Below are 22,500 nucleotides of genomic sequence, written 5' to 3'. Positions count from 1 at the left end.
AACTTCCCAAAGGATACTGTTATGCATTTCTTGGCATTCAGTTTTAGTCCATGGCTCTGACAGTAGTTATGTGTCTGTATCAGCCCTTCCTGGATAACATTTATGTTGGTAGGGGGATTCTATGACTGCTTCTAATTTGCAATCATTTTCAAATTTAGTCAGCCAGAGGCCATTAACATTGGCCATGACTTCAGACAAGTAAATGCCAAAGAGGAGCCATCCTTGATGGACTCTGTTTGCGACTGACCTCTTTGTATAGGTAGACTCCCCAATTCTAACTTCCTGGGTCCTGTTTGCGGGTCAGTTGGCTATCCACCAGGTGACACAAGCGTTTATACCTAACCTCTTGATTTTGTCAACAATGCATATGTGGAATATTTTATCAAATGCCTTAGCCAAGTCTAGATAGGCAGTGTGAACCACTTTTCCCTCATCCATTGCTTTGGTGACCTTCTCAAGGAAGTTCACCAGGTTGTGTAGACATGGCCTTCCCTTAACAAAACCAGACTGGGTTGGGTCCAGTGTCTGGAGGTTTCCTATGTAATTATTTATCATTTATCATGACAATTCTTTCCATGACTTTGCATATGAGACTAGTGAGGCTTATGGGTGTGTAGCCCCCCAGGATCATTAGATGGCCCACCTTTGTGCAGAGGGATGACTGTTGCTCTTCTCCATTCATGAGGCATGAAACCTGTTTAGAGGCTATAGTTAAATAGATATTCCAGATGGCCTGATAGGTTATGTTTCATGCTATTTAGAAGGCATCCTGGAATATTGTCTGGGCTCATTGATGCAGTGTTATTTGCCTTGTAGAGAGCATTAAGGATCTCTTCCCTAGTGATAGCAAGGGGAGCAATATTTGATGGCATTTCCTGAGGGAAGGTTGATGGGGAGAGAGGGGCAAAGTTGAAGGTACATTTATTGGCTATTAGGTTTGCTATGTCTTATTGTTCAACACAGGTGGCTCCAGTAACAGTGAGCTATGCACACAATTGTGTATTAGCTCTCTAAAAAATGCCTCATGGTTGTCATTTGCCTAAGAGAACAAATTTAACTCTAATTTGTCTTTGGTAGACTTTATTGGTCCCCTGAGTTGTTTGTTTAGTTTGATAAAAGTACATTTATCCTTCTGGGTGCTGCACCTCCTAATTTTTTTGCCATGATTTTCGTCCTTGTGTTATACAACCTATAATGTTGTTATTCCACCAGGGCAACTTCTTTTTTGAGTTAGTTCTGTACTTCTTCCTGGTGGCTACAGATGCCTCTATGCCATTATTAATATGCTTGTATAGAGTTTCTGTGAGCATTTCTGCATAGGTAGCAGTGTTCTCATGGTTTATGGGGGATTGAAATGTTGTCAAGTTATCACTTAATAAGAGGAAGTTAGCTGTAGAGTACTTATTGAATATTTCAGAGTGCTGGGTTCCAGTTTTTATTTTTACTTCAAAGGAGACCATTTTGTGGTCTGACCTTACTAGAGAAGATGTTACACTAGGGGGTGTACAATATTCTCCCATATTAATGAGGATCAGATCCAGTATGCTTGTACCCCTGGTTTATGTATTGACAATCTGGGCTAGGGGGTTTGTGTTTACAAACTCCACATAGTAAAAAGGTCACACAGCCATTCCAATTAGTAAAATCTACTATAAAAACCTAGCCAAGCTAAAGTTTTCAATGTGTGATTCATTACACCTCTTGTAATACATGAATCAGGATAACACACTACATTTGATTCATTGCCCAAGCCTTATGGGATGTAGCCATAGCAGGGGAAATAATGTTTTGTTTTTCAAAAGATTTTGTAAGCAGTGGGAATATATCTATGCTAAGTGTGGGAGAGATTATGTTGCTAACAGAGATCCAGACGTGAAAATTGTTTGTGTTGGGAGGTGGACTGTTTAACCTGAAACAATAATCTAGTTTGGAGAGCATGTGGCAATACTAGTCAGCTGATAACCACAATCTTAAATGGACAGCACTTGTTCATGCTTGGAGTTTGTTTAGCTTGAAACTAGTGATCAATATAGAAACACATGTCTGTTTCTGGAAGTTCAGTTGCTAACACAATCGGGTGGAAGGGTATGCTTCTGACCTTTCCTATGACATGAAGAGGCCTGTTGATTATGAGTATATGTGTGACTGTATGAGTGTACATGTGCATATTCATGCACGTGTGTCTATGCTTACTCATGCTTGAGTGTAGAGGGGGGAATGTGTGTGTGTGTGTGTGTGTGTGTGTGTGTGTGTGTGTGTGTGTGTGTGTGTGTGTGTGTGTGTGTGCGTGCGTGCGTGCGTGCGTGTGTGTGTGTGTGTGTGTGTGTGTGTGTGTGAGTGCGTGTGTGTGTGTGTGTGTGTGTGTGTGTGTGTAAGTGTGTGTGTGTGGTGTATGTGGGTCACACAACGCCTTCATTGCATGGGATGGTAAATGATTAGTGCTTCCTTTGCATCACCATCTTACTCTATACTGCAAAAATTTAAACATATTAGTGCAAATGAGGTATTTAATATTAAAGTGTTTAATAGGAAATTATGTCTGAATGCTCTACTGTTAGCTTCTTTGAAAATATGCATTGTACTTTAAATTCCTGACATCTTTTCAAGCCTGTGACCTTGCTGATAACTGAATAATTAATATGAGCCAAGCAGGAAAAAAAGACTTCATATTTCTGCCATTGCTGTCCCTTCTGTGGTTGCTGGATTTTCCTTATTTTTTAAGACAAATAAGGATTAAAGGTAATTCATGCTGAACCTGATAGTTTATTATTTTCTAACATCGGATTGCTACAATTTAAATATTCTGTATACATTATTCGGTCTTGCAACATGTAAAAGAAGACTTGAGCACTTATACCAGAGTTTACACTTACTGTGGAAGAATCATGATATTGTTCTTTTCACAAAGGAAGTGAGTTCTCTTTTATCATCCAGGAACTTGTGTTATTTGTATTACTTCTGTATGTTCATCTCGTATTCTCTGGATTTATGTGCTCTGTGACATTCCTGCTCAGCATATATTATAATCTTCTGCAATTCTATATGTGTGCTTAGTTTTTCTTGCTCATCCACCTGTTTATGTCTGCATTATGATTATGGTCATCAGTGAAAAATGATCTCATTAGCAGTCATCTTAAACTGCATACAAATAATATGCAACAAATAAATGGGAGGAATTTAATAAAGACTACATGTTCTTTTTTACCATGTAGGCATGGTGCCACACTGCTTACATGAAAGTAAGCAGGTTTGTGATTCAGTAAGCACTGCTGGGCAGCGTGCATGAACGCGCCAACACTGAAAGTTCCATGACATGCAAATCATCTCTTAAGCAGGTGAATCTCATGCAAATGAGGCAAGTAGAGTGATCCAGCAAGCAGATAGACAGCCCTGCAGACCCTGTGTCAGTGTCCATAGTGTATACAGAAAAGTTCTGTGTACAGGAATGTAGACAGACAAAAGGGCCTATAAAAATGTAGATGGATGGACAGAAATGGCATACCACACAGAGATAAGAGTGAAAATATCCTCTGTGTGTCTCAAAAGTTACAGAAAATATGTTAAAATATATTTTTTTAATAATCTGGGCATGTTTAGTGCGCAAACATGCCTTAAAAATGTGGAAATAATAAAATTAATATTATGAGACAGAAATGTATTATAGGACCCTACATGGAGTATCTACAATGCTTCATTGGTGCTGTTGCTAACGTGGTAGGGCTTGGAAGTGTGTAGTTTCCAGGTTGTGAGCACGGATCCCTACGCAAATGAGGTGGAGTTACTGAATAGCAAAGTGGGGTAACTTTGTCTGCATATCCTCTACGTGTATGCAGAGAATCATGTTGGTGTCCACACAGGAGTTAGCTGACATAAGAAGAGAATATGTCCAATAACTACTAAGCTGATTGGAGCTTAGCTGCACCTGTTTGCATGGAGCACCACATCTGGGGGGGTGTGTGCACTGACTTCTAAGATTTCTTTACCTATGGGGAGCTTGCTTCTGCATGTTTGCATGGCATGCCGCTGTGCTGAGCATGTAAGTCTTGGGGGTGTATTCACTAACTGCTAAGTTTTGTTTACTTACAGGGTGGGTGCTTGAACAGCTCGCTGCATTGCTGAGAGTATTTAAAAGGCAATGATGTATAAATTAGTTTTGACGCTTGTTTAACTTAAACTAGGGCCACTAAATTATGCTAATGATATACTAGGCAGGTGCAATGTATCATAGGTAGCCAATCATGCAGGCAGCACCTACAGTAGAGCACTATAAAGTATGCATACACCCTACAGTCTGACTTTTCACTCATACTCTGCACCATTGGATTTGGGAATTTTAACTGAAAGAATGCTGGTGGCTGCTGCAGGTCTGCTACATCTGTATGTGCTAGATACTGAAGCCATTGTTGCTGCTGTTGCTGACAATAGGCCTAGGCAGAGAAGGAGAAGAGTGTTCAGGCCCAGGGTACCCTTCCAGGAGCTACATGAGCTAGAGATTGTAGAGCACTACAGGATATACAGGGACATACTACAAGAACTCACTGAGATCTGCTACCTCCAACTCAAACCCATCCCAGTGAAAACAAAGGTATGTGTAGCCATTAGGATAATAGCCACAGGTACCATCTAAAGACCAGCTGGGGACATGATTGGTGTCTCACAGGAATAAGCATCCAGGGTGCTCCAACAGTTCCTGGATGCCATGCTACCACATACCAGTGAGCACATTTATTTTCTCCTCACCCCTAAGGTGAGGGCCATCAATATGCAACACTTTTATCATGTAGCACACTACCATGAGGTACTGGGTGCCATGGATTGCATTCATGTACATCAAGGCACCACCTGGTGAGGAGGGTAAAATCTACATCACCCACAAGGAGTACCATTCCATCAACTGCCTGGTCATGTGCAATGCCCAGGGCTTTATCATGAATGTGTGTGCTGGAAGCCCTGGTAGTTATCACTACTCCCATATCTGGCATGCATTACAGTTGTACACATGGCCATTTACTGGGGGATGCTTGCTATGCAATGGAACCATGGATGATGACACCCATCATAAATGCGCACACACCCATGGAAGAATGTCATAATGAGGCACATGCACAAACTAGGAACATCATAAAGCATGTGTTTGGGCTGCTGAAGTCATGGTTCTGATTCCTCAATATATCTGGTGGAGCCCTGCATTACTCTCCAGCCACATGTGCACAAATGTTCACAGGATGTGCCATGCTACACAATATGATCCTGTGGAAACAGCTGTAGCAGGATCAGCAATGGGAAGAGATACACAGCCCCCCCCCCCTCCACCAGTACCTAGATCATACCCACACTCACAGGAGGACTTGGAGGAGGAGCCTCTGATGATTTCCCTGTAGGCAGACTTAGGCATGTCCAGTATGCCCTGACATTGACTAAGAGACAACACATAGCACATTCACTGGCAACCTAGGGCCCTAGGGACTGACACTGTATTCCTACTCACATACATGTATTAAAATAGCTTATGCCAGGCAACCCACACAACCTATCTCCTATCCATGTATTGTCTGTGTACTGCTTGCATCACACAGAGTCAGCCCTGAACTATATGTCTGTCAACTGCTACATTCACAAGGTAAGTCTCTAAAATTGTAAAGATTACAATAATATGGTGTTTTATGTATGAATTTATTGCAGTTATGCAAGGAAGTATAGTGGTCTATTTGGACAGATGTAACATCCATATGGGCCTACAGATACCCAATCCAATAGTATGTGTTCCTTAATATTCACAAGACCTCATGGCAGGAATATTCACATCAGGCAAGGGAGATGGTAAACAGAGGTCACACACAATATGTGGACAACTGTCTACCCAAGCTGATCATGTGCTGCTGTTCCCCCTCCCCCAATACAGCAGTGTACCCATATAACTGCTTTAACAGAAAATCAGCTATTGTATATCAGTGGACCAGGCAATCTCAGGGCTGTAACATAGATATCGCTTACACATTGTATGTCTGTCTTCATGCAGGATAACAGTGTACATATTTATGCTGTTGATTGTGTGATGAATGACTCCTCTCTGTCTGGTGACCTGTGTGGCTCAGGGACTAGGGAAGCTAGCATGGGTAATGGTGTTGATGGTTCTAATCTGGAATAATTCACATCTTTTGCATTTGAGGTAGTACTATGTCGGTGTTACAGACTGTCATACCTCTCAACCTCTTATTAGAAGAAATCTGGACCATGCCAGAAAGATTGGGGGAACAAAGGCCCAAACATATGGAAAGATTTTAAATATTGTTCCCATAACCATAGATTAGAAAGTTGCTGGAATTAAATATGTTGCATTATTACATATTTTCTGAAGGATATAAAGTGTGAAACAAAAATGTCTGTATTTAGTATAATGTTTTGGTGTCAATATTCAATAATTCACCAGAAGACCACAAATGTGTGAGGAACAGACCAAATATATGAGGCAAAACTCTGGACATTCTGTGTAAATCAGGACAGTTGAGAGGTATGCAGACTGTCAGTCTGCTGTTGGTGTAACATTACCAGCCTCAGTCACATATTAAGTACAACAGACAGCTGAGGAATGCTGTGGACATTTTGAGTGAACTGCAGTACTGCAGAAACAGGGGCAGATGTTAATGTCTGTTATATACATAATCCTGGACTGGGGTACAGGTATATGTGGCCTGGAGTCACTTTATAAGTAATGACAGTCCCACTGGGCATGCCCAGACAATTAAAATGACCACAATTCTGTTGCCTCTTCATCAAAATAGCCTGTTAGTTATAAATGTCTATACATACATACATATACGTATACATATCCGTCTGTCACTATCTTTCACTCACATGAATAGTATATCTATCACTATGTAGTGTCAAATAGATCTATACAAATATATACAGCTATATATATTAAAATGATATATACACCCCCCCCCCATATATCTACAGAACACATATACATAGCATACACACACACAGCTACATTTATATACAGTGGATAAAAAGTGTACACACCCCCTGTTAAAATGCCAGGTTTTTATGATATAAAAAATGATACCTCAATAAATCATTTCAAAACTTTTCCCACCTTTAATGTGACCTATAACATGTACAATTCAGTTGAAAAAAAAAAACAAATCTGTTAGGAGAAAAATATAAAAACTAAAAAACGTACAATAAGCTGGTTGCATAAGTGTGCACACTGTTAAATTAATACTTTTTTGAAGCACCTTTTGATTTAATTACATCATTCAGTCTTCTTGGGTAGGAGTCTATCAGCATGGCACATCTTGACTTGGCAATAGTTCCCCACTCTTTCATGCAAAAGTACTCCAAATCTGTCAGATTGCGAGGGCATCTTTTGTGCACAGCCCTCTTCAGGTCACCCCACAGATTTTCTATTGGATTTAGGTCTGAGCTCTGGCTGGGCCATTCCAAAACTTTAATTTTCTTCTGGTGAAGCCATTTTTTTGTTGATTTGGATGTATGCTTGGGATCATCGTTGCACTGAAAGGTGAAATTCCTCTTCATCTTCAGCTTTCTAGCAGATGCCTGAAGGTTTTGGGCCAAAAGTGACTGGTATTTGCAACTGTTCATAATTTCCTCCACCTTGACTAAAGCACCAGTTCCAGCTGAAGAAAAGCAACCCCAAAGCATGATACTGCCAACCACAATGCTTCACTGTGGGGATGGTGTTCTTTTGGTGATGCAAAGTGTTGCTTTTGTGCCAAATTTACCTTTTGGAATTGTGGCCAAAAAGTTCAAACTTGGTTTCATCAGACCAAGGCACAGTTTCCCACATTTTTGCAAATTTTAGTTGCACCTGGATGTTTTTCTTTGTAAGAAAATACTTCCGTCTTGCAACACTACATCATAACCCAGACATATGGAGAATATGGGAGATTGTTGTCACATCTAGTACACAACCAGTACTTACCAAAAATTCCTGCAGCTCCTTCAGTGTTGCTGTAGGTCTCTTGGCAGCCTCCATGACCAGTTTTCATCTTTTCTTTTCATCAATTTTGGAGAGATGTCCAGTTCTTTGCAACATCACTGTTGTCCCATATTTTCTTCACTTTTTGATGGCTGTCTTCACTGTGTTCCATGGCATATCCAATGTTGTGGAAATGTTTTTGTACCCTTATCCTGACTGATACATTTAAACAATGAGATCCCTTTGATGCTTTGTAAGCTCTCTGCGAACCTTGGCTTTTGCTGCAGCAAGCAACTGAGTAAATGTCAGGAAAATCCTACTAGGACAGCTGAACTTTATTTGGGGTTAATCAGAGTCTCTTTAACTGGTATAAAATGTAATCATGAATTTAAGTAAAACACAGCTCAAAAACACAATATACTAATAAACCAAAGAACTGAGTAGCGTAAAATTTTAATAAAACAAAGCTTTCAGGTCAAAAACCATTCATCAGTGCTGACATCATATCCTACTAGAACATATTTAAACAATTTCAAATATATCACAGCCAACCAGAAACAACATTCAATTATCTTAAAAAATATCATGAAACCATTTAAAGATGCATATGCAAAAAATACAAAAAGTAATATATTCATATCATAAAATAAATAATAATCACATGATACATGCATATATTATTTCAAGCAATTTTGTCTATGTTTTAATATAGGTTTCAGAGATACCATCTGATTTAAGCCAGGTGCTCAGTCCACAGATAACATTAATATCCTTTTATATTCCTTTATTTCCGACTTGTTGTTTGCCACCTCTCCTAATGTTTTTGTCCATAGTCTCTATAACCTTAAACTTAAAGCAATGTGCTGAATTAGTTTCACTTATATGCTTAGCTAGGGCATTAGTCAAAATGTTGCGTCTAATATCGGAGTTATGCTCAATTATTCTATCCTTTAGTCTCCTTGTTAATTTGCCTATGTAGAAATTAGTACATTTACATGTTGCTAAGTTCTTCTTCTTCTTCTTCTTCTTTCGGCTTTTTTTTTTTTTCCGGCCACAGCGATCACCTTGTCCCCACATTGAATGGCAGAGGAGCAATGAGTGTTCAGCGTTGCCAGCCAACCTTCCACACTTCCCACCAAGGCACACACCACACGCACACACAGGGCTAATTTAGAGTCCAATCCACACTTGCAGCATGTCTTTTTTGTGTGGGGGGTGGGGAGAAGCAGAGGGAGGGAAACCAAAACCCACACAGGGAGGACAGGACAGACAGAACAGAAGGCACCCACCCCAGGGATCGAACCGGAGAACCTCTTGCTGTGAGGCGACAATGCTAACCACTGCACCACCATGGCCGCCCATTTACATGTTGCTAAGTTAATAATGTTAATTGAGTTACACATTGCAGTACACTTGAATTCAAACTTTCTTCCTTGTTGTGTAAAAGTAGTTTACATCCTTATTAATACAGCTACAACAACAACAGTTGTATCATGGGAAAGTATCAAGTTTGCTTTTACTAAACCAGGGTGCTCTTTGAAATCTTTGTAACATAATTGTTGCTGAAGATTTATACTGTTTCTCTATGCAAACTTAGGAGGATCACCAATAAGTTGCTTCAATTCTGGTAGAGCCTGCTGTATTACCCAATTATCAGATATTATCTTCTTTATTTGTGGGGAATTTCTGTTATAAGTTGTTACATATCTTAAAAATGCACTAGTTTCAAAAGTAGATGATAATGTCTCAGGATTCTCAGTTCTGATACCAAAATAGGGGCTTGCATCTTTATTTCGTAGTGCAGCAACTTCATTAGTATATTTTGAGAGCATACTGACATCATAACCTCTGCCCAAGAATAATTGCATCATTTTATTAATTTGTTGTTGACAAATATTGATATCAGTATTTAACCTGCTCAGACGCATCATCTGTGATTTGACTATTCCTTTACATTCATGAGGAGCATGCATGCTTTTTCTATGTAGGTACTTATTACCATGTATTGTTTTTTATACACAGAAGTATGAATATCAGTACCATCATAGTGTATTGTCACATCCAAAAAATTAACTTTTTTCATGTGACCAAACCATAGAAAATCTTAAACATTAAGTACTTCTGTTCAGATATTCAACATACTGATCTAATTTATCTCTATTGCCATTCCAGATAAAAAAACACATCGTCCACAAAACGTCTGAAAAAGCAAATCTTATTTGAGAGGTGCACATGACTATTGAATATAGTATCGCATTCCCACTTATTTAATATCAGTGGAGCATAGGTATTAGCTACAGATGTACCCATAGCAACCCCAGATACTTGATGATAATACTTAATGTTAAATGTAAGGATGTTGTTTTCCAAAACGGTTTCTAATAGTTCACATATAGTCTCGATCTGGTGTCCTGACAATGCTCCCTTCTCCAATAATAATTTTCTAGTTGCTGATACCCCGTAGATTGGGTATGACAGTAAAAAGGGATTTTATGTCCATCACCACCCATAATAAACCACAAACTCAACTGAGTCAAAAAATCAGCAGTATCCTTTATATAACTTCTAACATGTTTTAAATAGGGGGCTAGAACTTTCTGTAAGTAAAGAGAAATGGGCTCAGTGAGCCAGCCCCATTCAGAGACAGTTGGTATCATGGATGATTTTTCTAATGACTTGTGAAATTTAGGAAGACCGTATAAAACTGGTATAACTGGGGTGGGTACTGTGAAATAATTAAAGATCTCCAAATTAATATCATTCATCATCTGAAAATCATAAACAGCCATACTTACCCAGGTAATTATTTTGTTGATATCTAAATTCATAGTTTCTTCAAAGGTATCAGCATCAGATAGTAATATATTCAGGGATGAATAGTAATCATGCCTATTCATGATTACAATTGTTCCACCTTTATCAGATTCCTTAATAATAAAAAAAAAAAACAGTAGAAGGATGTTCCAATTTAGCTCACTCAGCAAAATAGAACTAAAAACAAAAGGTAAGCGATGCTCCACACCGTAAAACTTGACTAAACAATTTAAGACTATGATAGCGACAAAACAACAAACAGAAATACAGAGGACAAGCGCTTTCAGCTACTAAAGCCTTCTTCAGATCCACATTCAAAAACCACTTCAACATAATATAAAGCTTCTATCAGCCAATGACAAATAATATGTAAAGAACATGTTTTAGCCTAACCAATAAAGGAGCTTATACAAGCAACTTTATCATCCAATGTACTTGATTATTCTAATGAACTTTACCTAACCAATAAAGGTAAAGATATAAATCAGACTTCACTTTCCTAAATATCATTGGCTTAAGCTAGCGAATAGAAGTAAAAATGTAAATCAAACTTCTCTTCTGTTTGGATCGATAGTTCACATCACGTTTATATAAGAAACTACTTGCCAATATCATTTTCTAATACTTTGGTAGTTAAAATACCTATAATATGCAAAATTCATTTAATAAAAATGCACCCTTAAAAGCATATATTAAAACATAAGCAAGCCTTACATTTTCTAAAATCTAAATACTTAAGATTAATACATTGGTCGGGAAACGAACCCGAACCTCCCATGTGGTAGGCAAAAATTCTACCACTAAACCATTTTGAATTATATAAATAAATAAATAATTTCAAACAAATTAAATGAAAAAGCACTGGTATAAAATAATCTTACACACATTTGATAAAGCAGTCTCTAGCTTAAATGCTTAAAATTAATGCAATGACCGTAAATCAAACCCGAATCTCCTACATGGCAGGCAAAAATTCTACCACTAAGTCACTTTGAATTTTGGAAACAAATAAATAGTTTCAGGCAAATTAAATGGAAATGCGCTAATATATAATAATCTTAGATCACTTAATAAAAATATAGCACATAATAGAGCAATATCAGGCTTAGCAATTATTAAAAACTAAATACTTAAGTCATAAGAGCTCCTTGATGAAAATAACTGACAAAACCAATAGAGGCATAAAGGTGGTGTCTTATGAATTATTTCAGTAGCTGATAAAAGCATAAGTCCTAATCTTCATTCTAAAGTCAAAGCCTATATTTAGTTCCCATTTCATAGTTCATCCATAGACACTAAAACATGATAATAATATAATGGAAGATATAATGAGCAGAATATAAACCATGTAACTAAAAAACTATAAACCATCCCCGGGATTCATGAAGCTCGGCGCAAGGCCGGTGTAAGGCTTGCGCCGGCAGTGCAGTGAATAGTCGGTGTAGCAGCGCCATATGCATAGTAATGAGTGCGCGCCGCAACCACAGACACGTGCGTAGGGACGTGAGCGAGCCCAAGTAGGATGCGTCCGGAGGCGTGGCTAAGCCGGCAGGCGATGAGCAACCTAAAGTGCTGACTTCCACAGGCCGCCCGTAATAGTAACCGCACAAGCCAGGGCCCGTGGAGAATGAAACGCACGCAGAGTATGCAACATAGTACCCATCCCAACAAAACGGAGAAGCAAACACAACCCACGAAGCCCTAAGTGTACCCGTCCAAGGAACAAAGGATACGCGTAATACCGTGTCCATCCCACAATGCACTGTCAGTGGGCATACCCAGTGAAGGTGTACCGCAGCATGTCAGCACGCCGCACCGACATAGAAGTAGCAACATGGGCATGGTCACCAGGGTTACCAACTGTCCCACTTTGCTAGGGACAGTCCCTCTTTTGACAGTTGTGTCCCGCCAAAAAATCGAAAAATGGCAAATGTCCTGAGATTTTAGGACAAAAATATTTCCTCAATATACCTTAATAGTAGCATAAACAATTATTTTGTATTTGAAACACATACATGTTATAAGAAACAGAATAAGCAACCCAAATGCTATAAGAATAAGCGTTTATTTTGGCAAAAGAGTGAAGTTCTGTCATCTCTACTTGCTGTGGGTATGTTTTGTCCTGCAAAATCTGATGTTTCTACAAAAGATGTCCCACTTTGGGCATTGGAAAAGGTGGCAACCCTAATGGTCACCAGCAGTAGTGAGAGTACACAGCCAGGTAGCCATGTCGATATAACAACAGGAAGGAAACAAGATAGCCTAAACACAGGCAAACATGTGCATAGCAACATGTACCACACCCAGCAACGTGCTTGTCGCATACACAGGACGGCGTATGTCTAAGCGTAATATCCAGAAGCAGAACCCATGCATGCAAATGTAATACACAATAGCCCCATCATAACATGTATCCCGCACCCATGTACGACCGTGCACCCAACCCAGCTAGCAGCCTCGCGCAGCTACACACCTACACACAATGGGCATACCTGAAATGTGGTAAGAAGTATTGTCTTAGGCAGTGCCACGCGGGCAAATATGTACCCCACATGTTAACAACCCACCTCAGGTACAGATATGCAAATGGCTGCATGTGAATGTGTCGGCAGAATGTGTACATCCCGCATGTGGTATGGACCCGTCCAAACCCCATAGGCGTGCACGCCACGGTGCACATAACTGTACACATCTGGACAAGGCGGGATGTTCAACCACCATACCGATGATTAGCTATGCAGACATGTCAAACACATATAGCGGAACATCTGCCTACCAAACAGGACGCCCTAACAGGGTGCCACAGGCACAGAAGGGGAAGGTGGGACATCACATGTTGAGAGTAGCGTTGCCGGACGGCCAAACACCCACGGCCAACGCAAAGGACGGAATAACATGCATATCCCCGGATGGATGTTGTGAGAAAAATATATATATAAACACATATGAAGTGCCAGTTTAGAAGCAAATAGTATATAATGCATTTTATTCTATTTTACAATATGGTAGTAGAAATTATCTTGCATGTAATTGCCTGAAGCTTAGCTGCAGTGTGATTGAACTCTGACCCTGGCAGTAACCAGTTCAGCAGGCTTATGTCTTTCAGCATTAATTATCTGCTGGGTTAGAGAAAAATAAATGTATGTACATGTATATCTTTTTTCCTTCCACTGAGGAGGATGGCCTTGTGAGCTCTATCGAAGATAGAGTACAACTCCTTACCAGAGAGACAAAGGAACGTATTAAGAAATGAACTGACTATTGTATACGAACAGGCCAGGGACCTTGAAAGAGCAACATTTACAGAAGGACACTGTAATTGACCAGGTGCCTTGCAAGGCTGTGTTATTCTCATGGGAAAACATTTTAAAAGCATTACCTCAGCACCTTCGTATGAATAGAATATTGCGGACTATAGTGATGGAAATGCCCTGTGACTGACCACGTCAGTAAGGTGGGCAAAAGCTGATTGTAAACACTATATAAACAAATTGCTTCCTGTATAGAGTCAGACAAAACTCTTATACTTGTACTGTATAGTTTTTTGCCTCCTGGTGTACACTAGTAAAACGTTGTGAACCTGAGCTTCCTGTGTTATTGACTGTCATTTAGAAAAGCCTACTGATTTCTACAGTCTGATTTTAACAACTTATTTGACATTGTGTTCCTTTTTAGCCGGAATTCCCTTGGTAAGCTACAGGTCAGAGTGCATGGGTGGTAATAAATCTGCGCAGGAGAAGTTGCCTAAATGGTTCTTCTTGAGTGAAAAGACCTCCGACTGAATTGTTGTGTGTAAAGAGGCTGTCCACTTTCTGATCTGTGGCTGAAAAGCGGAAAACTGGATCCCAAGAAGAAAACGTGCAGTCATAAACGGGAGGCTCAGGTAAGGAGAGTTTCCCTCTTTGTCTCTGTTTTAGATCAGGGACCAGGTTACATTGTGTTGTTGTTAAGATTTGTGATAGCAGGTCGAGAACGAATTGAAGTACTGTTACATTTGGTCATAGATCAGGGGAACACAGAGCAGAGTAAACAGTCATTCTAGACACTACAGTGGATACAGGGAAGGAGATACCACGTGGTACGAGAGAAGGGTTACGTAACAGTCTTTTTGAAGACATGGGAAATCAGTGCACTAAGAGATCGCGAGATCCGCCCTTGACGGATGATGCGAAGTATATGCAATTGCAGAGAGCAGATAATGTGAGATATTTTGCAAAATGGGTTAATAAATATGACTTTGATGGTATATTAGACAAAATATCGTTAGTGAAACTTTTGAAACACTTAAAATGTGACGCCGATGGTCAGGCGAAAAAACAGCGACATTTGGGTATTCCTCAAGCACATAGGTGGATTGAGGAAGTGAACCGAAGGGAACAGAAGACTAAAAATGTGAAATCATCATACTTAGACAAAGAAGATAATAATACAGTAGTAGTGACGGCCCCACCCCTCCACCCCCTCCGATACCTCAGCCAGGATATGAAGCGGGAGGGCAGGCTGGTCCCCCCCCCACGTTATCCTGTGGCAACAGAGGTATTACAACAACCATTTGTAAGAGAAGCTATTGAAACTAGATCCCGAACACGTAAAACACATAGGGACACTCAACTAAGAAGAGAGTCACTAGAAGAGAGTGAGGAAATCTGTCAATTAATTGAAGTACCGAACCCTCAGGCAGAACAGGAAGGCCAGGACCCAACTCTCCCAGTGTATAGACCGTGGACACCGGAAGATATCCGGAAAGTTAGAGAGGGAATTCCCCATCCACAAAGTAATCATGAAAAGTTTATACAACATTTACAAGGTATGCGAATGAGTTACCACTTAAATGGGGAAGAAGTAGAGAAGGTGATTAGACAAATTGTAGGTCCAGACTGGCACATGGTTTGTGGTGTCTGGAATGCTCGTGACGCGCAACTTAAACCACTCCCACATAGTGACGCAGAATTAGACACCACGTTGAAGGGTCTTATGGACCGAATTACTGAAAAATGGAAAACTAGAGCAGATTGGACCTGTATTAATCAGTGCATACAACAAGATAATGAAACTGTAGATGGATACTATGGTAGATTATTGGAATGTTTCAATAACCATAGTGGTATGCCTATTCCTGCAAATCAGAAAAATGATAGTTCATATGAACAACAGTTGAAAAATGCATTTTTGAAAGGTTGCATTGCCCCTATCAGTAGCTTTATTACAAAGCATATGATAGATCACCGAATGAGTAGGCTACAAGCCTTACTGGAGTATGCTAGGCATGCTGAAAGACATCTTAACAGTAAGAAGAAAAGGAAGACGCAGGTCTTCACAGCTGAAGACGGAGCAGACGTCTTTGTAGTACAGTCAGGTAAAAAGGGTAAGAGAAACACTCAGGGCAATAAACACTCTGACAGAGACTCGGTGGTGTTTGAGGCAAGAAAGAGAAAAGGTGAGTGCTTTAACTGCGGGAAGAGGGGACATTTAGCAAGGGATTGCAGGTTGAATAAAAAACCGTCTACGGAAGGGAAGGATAGGAGTGATGAGGATTGACTATATGACAGTCATAACGTTCAACAGTCATCAGGAGAGACTAATGGGCAGGGAGAAAATGTAAACGCAGTAGAAGGAATAAATGAAGTGCAAACAGATGTAGAAAATGAGGAAAACGAAGTTTTAGAATTAGCATTGTTGAGCTTGGAGCTCTATTTTGCGGACACAAAACCGGATGTTACACTTCTGGTGGAGGGGAAGGAAGTGAGATTTCTGTGTGATTCAGGAGCATCACGAACTTTGATACACCCTTCAAAGTTACCGGAACACTCAGAATCACCTGACTACATATTAGTGAAACAGCAAACGGGCAGCTATATAGGGAACCACTTTCCCATGATATAGCAATAACTGACCCTGTTTCAGGTATGACCCAGAGAAGTAAAATAGTACTTTCTGCAAAATGTCCAGTAAATCTACTGGGGAGAGACCTTATGCAGCTCTTTGGCATAGCAGTAGTTCCTACCATGAAGGGTATGGAGGCACAAAGGCAAATGGATACGTTTGTGGTGTGATCGGAGGGTGAATCCTATCATTGGTACAGCCAGGACCTCATCACGACTGGTCCAGGGGCAGTAACCGAGGAACTGATGAACGTAGCCATCAGTAAGGTACGCTCCCTTCACATTGATCGGTAGCATTTGTTACATTGTACTCTGTACTATTGTAGCACACCAGGGCCTGATAAGGAATATGAGCAAATATTGTGCAGAAATCCTGCCAATAGACCAGTGTTACGAACCTTGTACTGGGATACTGAGGGTAATAGTGTGCTGAGTTGTTCATTACCTCAGGAATTCATGGGATTATATAAGTCCAACAGGCCACCGCATGTCAGTGTAACCAAACATAAAAATGTCAGATGGGTGGACCTGGGTGAAAAAGTGACAAGATGGGAAAGGCAAATCGACTTAGAATTGTCAGAACAGGGAATACAGAAGCAAAAATTAAATTGGCTAACGCAAGCACGTACAGCTGTACACTTCCAGCAGAGTGAGGACAGCTGATTGGTGTTCCTGTTAAAAGAAGAAGAGAGAGCCTTGTGTGACATACCAAGCACTCTTTGGTCAACAGGGAAATCAGATGTAGGGCTTATTCGGACAGCACGTCCAGTAACCATTACACCAAAATCAGCATTTAGACCGCAAAAGAAACAATACCCTTTGAGGAAGGAGGCAGAGCAGGGAATCAAGCATATCATAGCGGCACAACTCAAGAAAGGGATACTGGTAGAATCTTCAGATTCACCATGCAATACCCCTCTATCTCCTGTTAGAAAAGCAAACGGGGAATGGCGGATGGTACAGGATTTACAAGCTGTAAATCATGCAATAATACCTAGGGCACCGATGGTGCCAGACCCACACACTATATTGAATGATTTGAAGCCGCAACAGAAGTATTTTACCGTGGTAGATATAAGCAATGCTTTCTTTTCAATACCTATACATCCAGATAGTCAGTATTGGTTTGCTTTTACATTCAGGGTAACAGATACACCTATACTCGGCTACCGCAGGGATACTGTGAAAGTCCAACAATATTTGCACAGGAGATGGCTAGCAACCTGGCGGGGTTTACTCCACCCGGGGGAAGTCAAGTTCTACTCTATGTGGATGACATCCTGCTTGCGGCCCCTACCCAGCAGCAATGTAGGGAAGCTACAATAGCATTATCGAAATATATAGCAGAACAGGGACATAAAGTAAACAAGCATAAATTGCAACTTTGGAGAATACAGGTCAAGTACCTGGGATATGTGGTATCCAAGGAGGGTAGAACATTAGATGAAGATAGGAAGGCAGCAATTTTACAAGCACCCAAGCCAACTACCAAGAAGGAAATGATGTCCTTCCTGGGGATGACTAACTGTTGTCGAAGCTGGATACCAAACTATGCTTTGCAATCGGCTGTATTGGCTGCTTTAATCTTTAATACACCTATGGCAGCACATGATATACTACATTGGACTCCAGTAGTAGAAACAGCTTTCTGCAGACTAAAACGATTGATAGCTTCATCATCAGTTTTAGGGCTCCTGAATTATCATAAGAGATGTTTTCAGACTGTAGATTGTAAGCAGGGATATATGACGTCAGTCTTGACGCAACAGCATGGAAGTAAGACATGCCCCATAGCTTACTACTCATCGCAGTTGGACCCAGTGGCACGGTCATTGCCACATTGTGTACAGGCAGTTGTTGCAGCTGCTATGGCAGTACAGGCTTCGGCATCAATGGTATTATTCCACCCTCTCACTTTGAGAGTGCCTCATGCAGTTGCGATAATTTAGCTGCAAGAGGAAATAGCATTCCTGTCCCGTGCTAGACATCTGTCTCGTATGACCATACTCCTGAGTCAACCTCATATGGTGATTGAACGTTGTACAACATTAAATCCATCAACGTTACTTCCGACTCCTGTGGATGGCACACCACACATTTGCCTACAGGAAATGGAGCAAATAACTTTACCCAGACAGGATCTTACTGATATACCCTTAGATGATGCAGAGGTGACATTTTATGTGGACGGATCATGTAGAAAGGGTCCTACAGGAAAGAATCTAGTAGGTTATGCAGTAGTTACTGATATTGAGATTGTAGAAGCCCAACCCCTGCAGCATAACTTGTCTGCTCAAGCAGCAGAATTGATAGCTTTAACACGTGCTTGCACTCTAGCGGAAAACAGATGTGTGGACATATATACTGATAGTCAGTATGCTTTCTCTACAGTGCATGTTTTTGCGCAGCAGTGGAAGAATAGGGGAATGATAACATCCACTGGTAAACCGATTAATCATGCGCAATTCATCTTGAATTTATTAGATTCCATTCAGTTACCTACTAAAGTAGCTATTTGTAAATGTGCAGCTCATACAAAGCAACAGGATAAGATTTCGAAAGGTAATGCACGAGCTGATGCAGCTGCAAAACAAGCAGCCTCACACTCAGAAACTGTCTTTTTCAATGAGGAATTACAACCCTCAGAGATGTTAGATTTAGAAATGTTTAAAACAATGCAAACATTAACTACGAAAGCAGAAAAACAGAAGTGGGTAAGACGAGGAGCAATCCTTGAAGACGGACTGTACATCTCCAAAGAGAAAAAGTCAATATTACCGTCTAATTTAATTAGATATGCGGCTGTGTTGAGCCATGGGCAGAGCCATGTCTCAACAGGGGGGATGGTACAGTAAGCTAACAGAATATTCCCACCATACGGAATTACGAACTACACACAAACAGTTTGTGCAGCGTGTCATATTTGCAGTAAACATCATGCACAGGGAGCATTCCAACCAAAGCGAGGGGGTTTCCCTACACCACCATATCTGTTCCATACTATTTGTCTGGATTTTATAGAGCTGAATAAATGTGAAGGTAAGGAATACTGTTTAGTGATTATAGATATGTTTCAAAATGGGTAGAAGCTTTCCCAACCAGGAATCCGGATGCAGCAACAGCGGCAAAGGCCCTAGTAAAAGAAATAATCCCTAGATCTGGCATACCGGAAAGAATCTATAGTGATAATGGAACGCAGTTTGTGAACCAGACAATCCAGCAATCTGGGAGATTCTTTGGGATTTCCATGAAGAATCAATGCGCATACCACCCACAGTCAGCAGGACTGGTGGAGAGGTACAATGGGATTTAGAAAATAAGTTGAGGAAGTTGATGAGTGAGGCTCAGAAGAATTGGATCTGCTGTCTACCTCTAGCATTGCTGAGCATGAGAACAGTTCCAAATGTAAAGGGTTTGACCCCCTTTGAAGTAGTATTTGGAAGGGCATATTATGTGCCACAGTGGAAAGCTCTCATGCCTGCAGAGCTGGAGGTCGATGGCTCATTAGCCAGTTATATGAAAGGATTGTTAACCAATAAGATTGTTTTTCAGTTAAACTCTTTTTCAGATAAAGAGCAAACGAAGCTGGACGCAGTGCTGACTCCAGGATCCTGGGTGTGGTTGAAAGTTATCCAAAGAAATAACTGGACGAGTCCAACGTGGGAAGGTCCATACCAGGTACTGTTGGCAACGCCCACTGCAGTAAAGGTTGCGGAGAGGTCGTCCTGGGTTCACCTGACCCATTGCAAACCGGAGAAGAATATTCATTTTTAGAAACATTTCGTAGCTGATATACCACAGAGACAGAATGACCAGGGCCAGAGTGTATAAAAATACAAAGCAACCCCAAAGACATTGGTTTACTGTCCTACTGATCATACACCTATCAACCATGTTTGTGGTGACTTTTCTTTTGCTGGGATCTTTCCTGCATATAACTACACAGATATAAATGATGAAACGTGATGAACTGGCCACAGATTGGCATCCCAACTTTAACACATACCTAGCCATGAAGCGTGTGTATGTAGAGACTATGAACATTTCAAATTGCTGGGTTTGTACTGCCATACCTACAGCATATGGAGGACATTTGATGTCTGCTGTCCCCTTGGGGATAAATGAGACCTGTGAAAACTTACTTTGTGATACAGGTTCTGTGAGATCACAGGACAAAGTGGCACTGTACTTACCTGTTACACAAAAAGGAATTGTTTGTCTTTATAAAAATGATACACTCCAAGTTGGTTGGAGTGATTGTAACATTACTGTGTCTTACAAATGTTATCTAAAAGCCAAAGATGAGAGTACTAGTTGTAGCACGATATAGGAGTCGTATGTAAGCTTAATGAGAACAACGTTGAAAGATGTGCAGAAAAATCCTGAATTGTATAAACAGTTGTCTGTTATAGACAGGAAAATGTTTCATTGAGAGTTAACCCGCATCAGTACAAAAGTAGAATATTGATATTTTGTTTGTGGGAAAAAAGCATATCAATGGTTACCTGAGAATTGGTCCGGCAGTTGTTTTTTGGGTTATCTGGTTCCAGCCATAAGACATACTGCAGAATTGCCTCTGGGTAAGATACGAAATGTAAGAGATATAGCTCGAAGAACTGGGAACTCAGTCGAGAAACCTACTAATCCAGTGGGTAAAATCGAAGCTGGTTGGAAAGATCATTCATCCGTAAGAGATAAAGGAAAATTGACTCATATGGACTTGAGTGACAGTGTCATATCCTGGGCTGGAATAATCACAGCCTATGGAGCAGTCAAATCAATCTGGGAACTGAGGAAGTTGTCAAAACCTCTCGAAGTAATGAGCAATGCGACCTTTCCGTTCTCGAACTTGTGACTGATGAACTGAATGCAATGAGAACTGTTGTGCTGCAAAATCGAATGGCTCTTGACTGCACCCTGGCGGCGAGAGGTGGTACACGCTCGCTTATCAAAGAAGAATGCTGTGTGTAAATACCAGATAATAAGCACAAGATCAACGACCACCTAGAGGTAATACAGCAGGTATCAGCCATGGCGGAACCAGGCCCAAACCCACTGACGAACTTTTTCCAGAATCCCTTTTGTGGATGGGGTTCAATCCTAATGAATATCTTGATTGCCATTTGTGTTGTTTTGCTCATATTGGGAGCATGTGTCTGTTGCAGGATACCCTGTATGAAAGGATTAGTTAGGGACTTTGTTGACGTATCTGTAACCGAGACTAGGTATCAAGACCTGGATTTGAATCTGTCAATACCAAATGAAATTCTTTCTGAAATGTAAAACAAATGACTTGCCTAGTTAAAAGTTCCAGAAAGGAAGAGGCTAGGGAATGAAATAATGTTGTTTATGTTTCTGGATAGAATAAAAAGCATTAAAAGGAGGGAGAATGTTAGAAAAATATATATATCTAAACATATATGAAGTGCTAGTTTAGAAGCAAATAGTATATCATGCATTTTATTCCATTTTACAATATGGCAGTAGAAATGATCTTGCATGTAATTGCCTGAAGCATAGCTGCAGTGTGATTGAACTCTGACCCTGGCAGTAACCAGTTCAGCAGGCTTATGTCATTCAGCATTAATTATCTGCTGGGTTAGAGAATAATAAATGTATGTACATGTATATCTTTCTTCCTTCCACTGAGGAGGATGGCCTTGTGAGCTCTATCGAAGATAGAGTACAGCTGCTCACCAGAGAGACAAAGGAACGTATTAGGGAATGAACTGACTATTGTATCCGAACAGGCTTGGAACCTTGAAAGAGCAACATTTACAGAAGGACATTGTAATTGACCAGGTGCCTTGCAAGGCTGTGCTATTCTCATGGGAAAACTTTTAATAAGCATTACCTCAG

Source organism: Protopterus annectens, chromosome 6.part0, assembly GCF_019279795.1.
Source record: "Protopterus annectens isolate FY-2018-M chromosome 6.part0, PAN1.0, whole genome shotgun sequence".
NCBI classification, from domain to species: Eukaryota; Metazoa; Chordata; order Ceratodontiformes; family Protopteridae; genus Protopterus; species Protopterus annectens.
The sequence above is the reverse complement of the archived record's forward strand: the minus strand, read 5'-3'. Positions refer to the sequence as shown.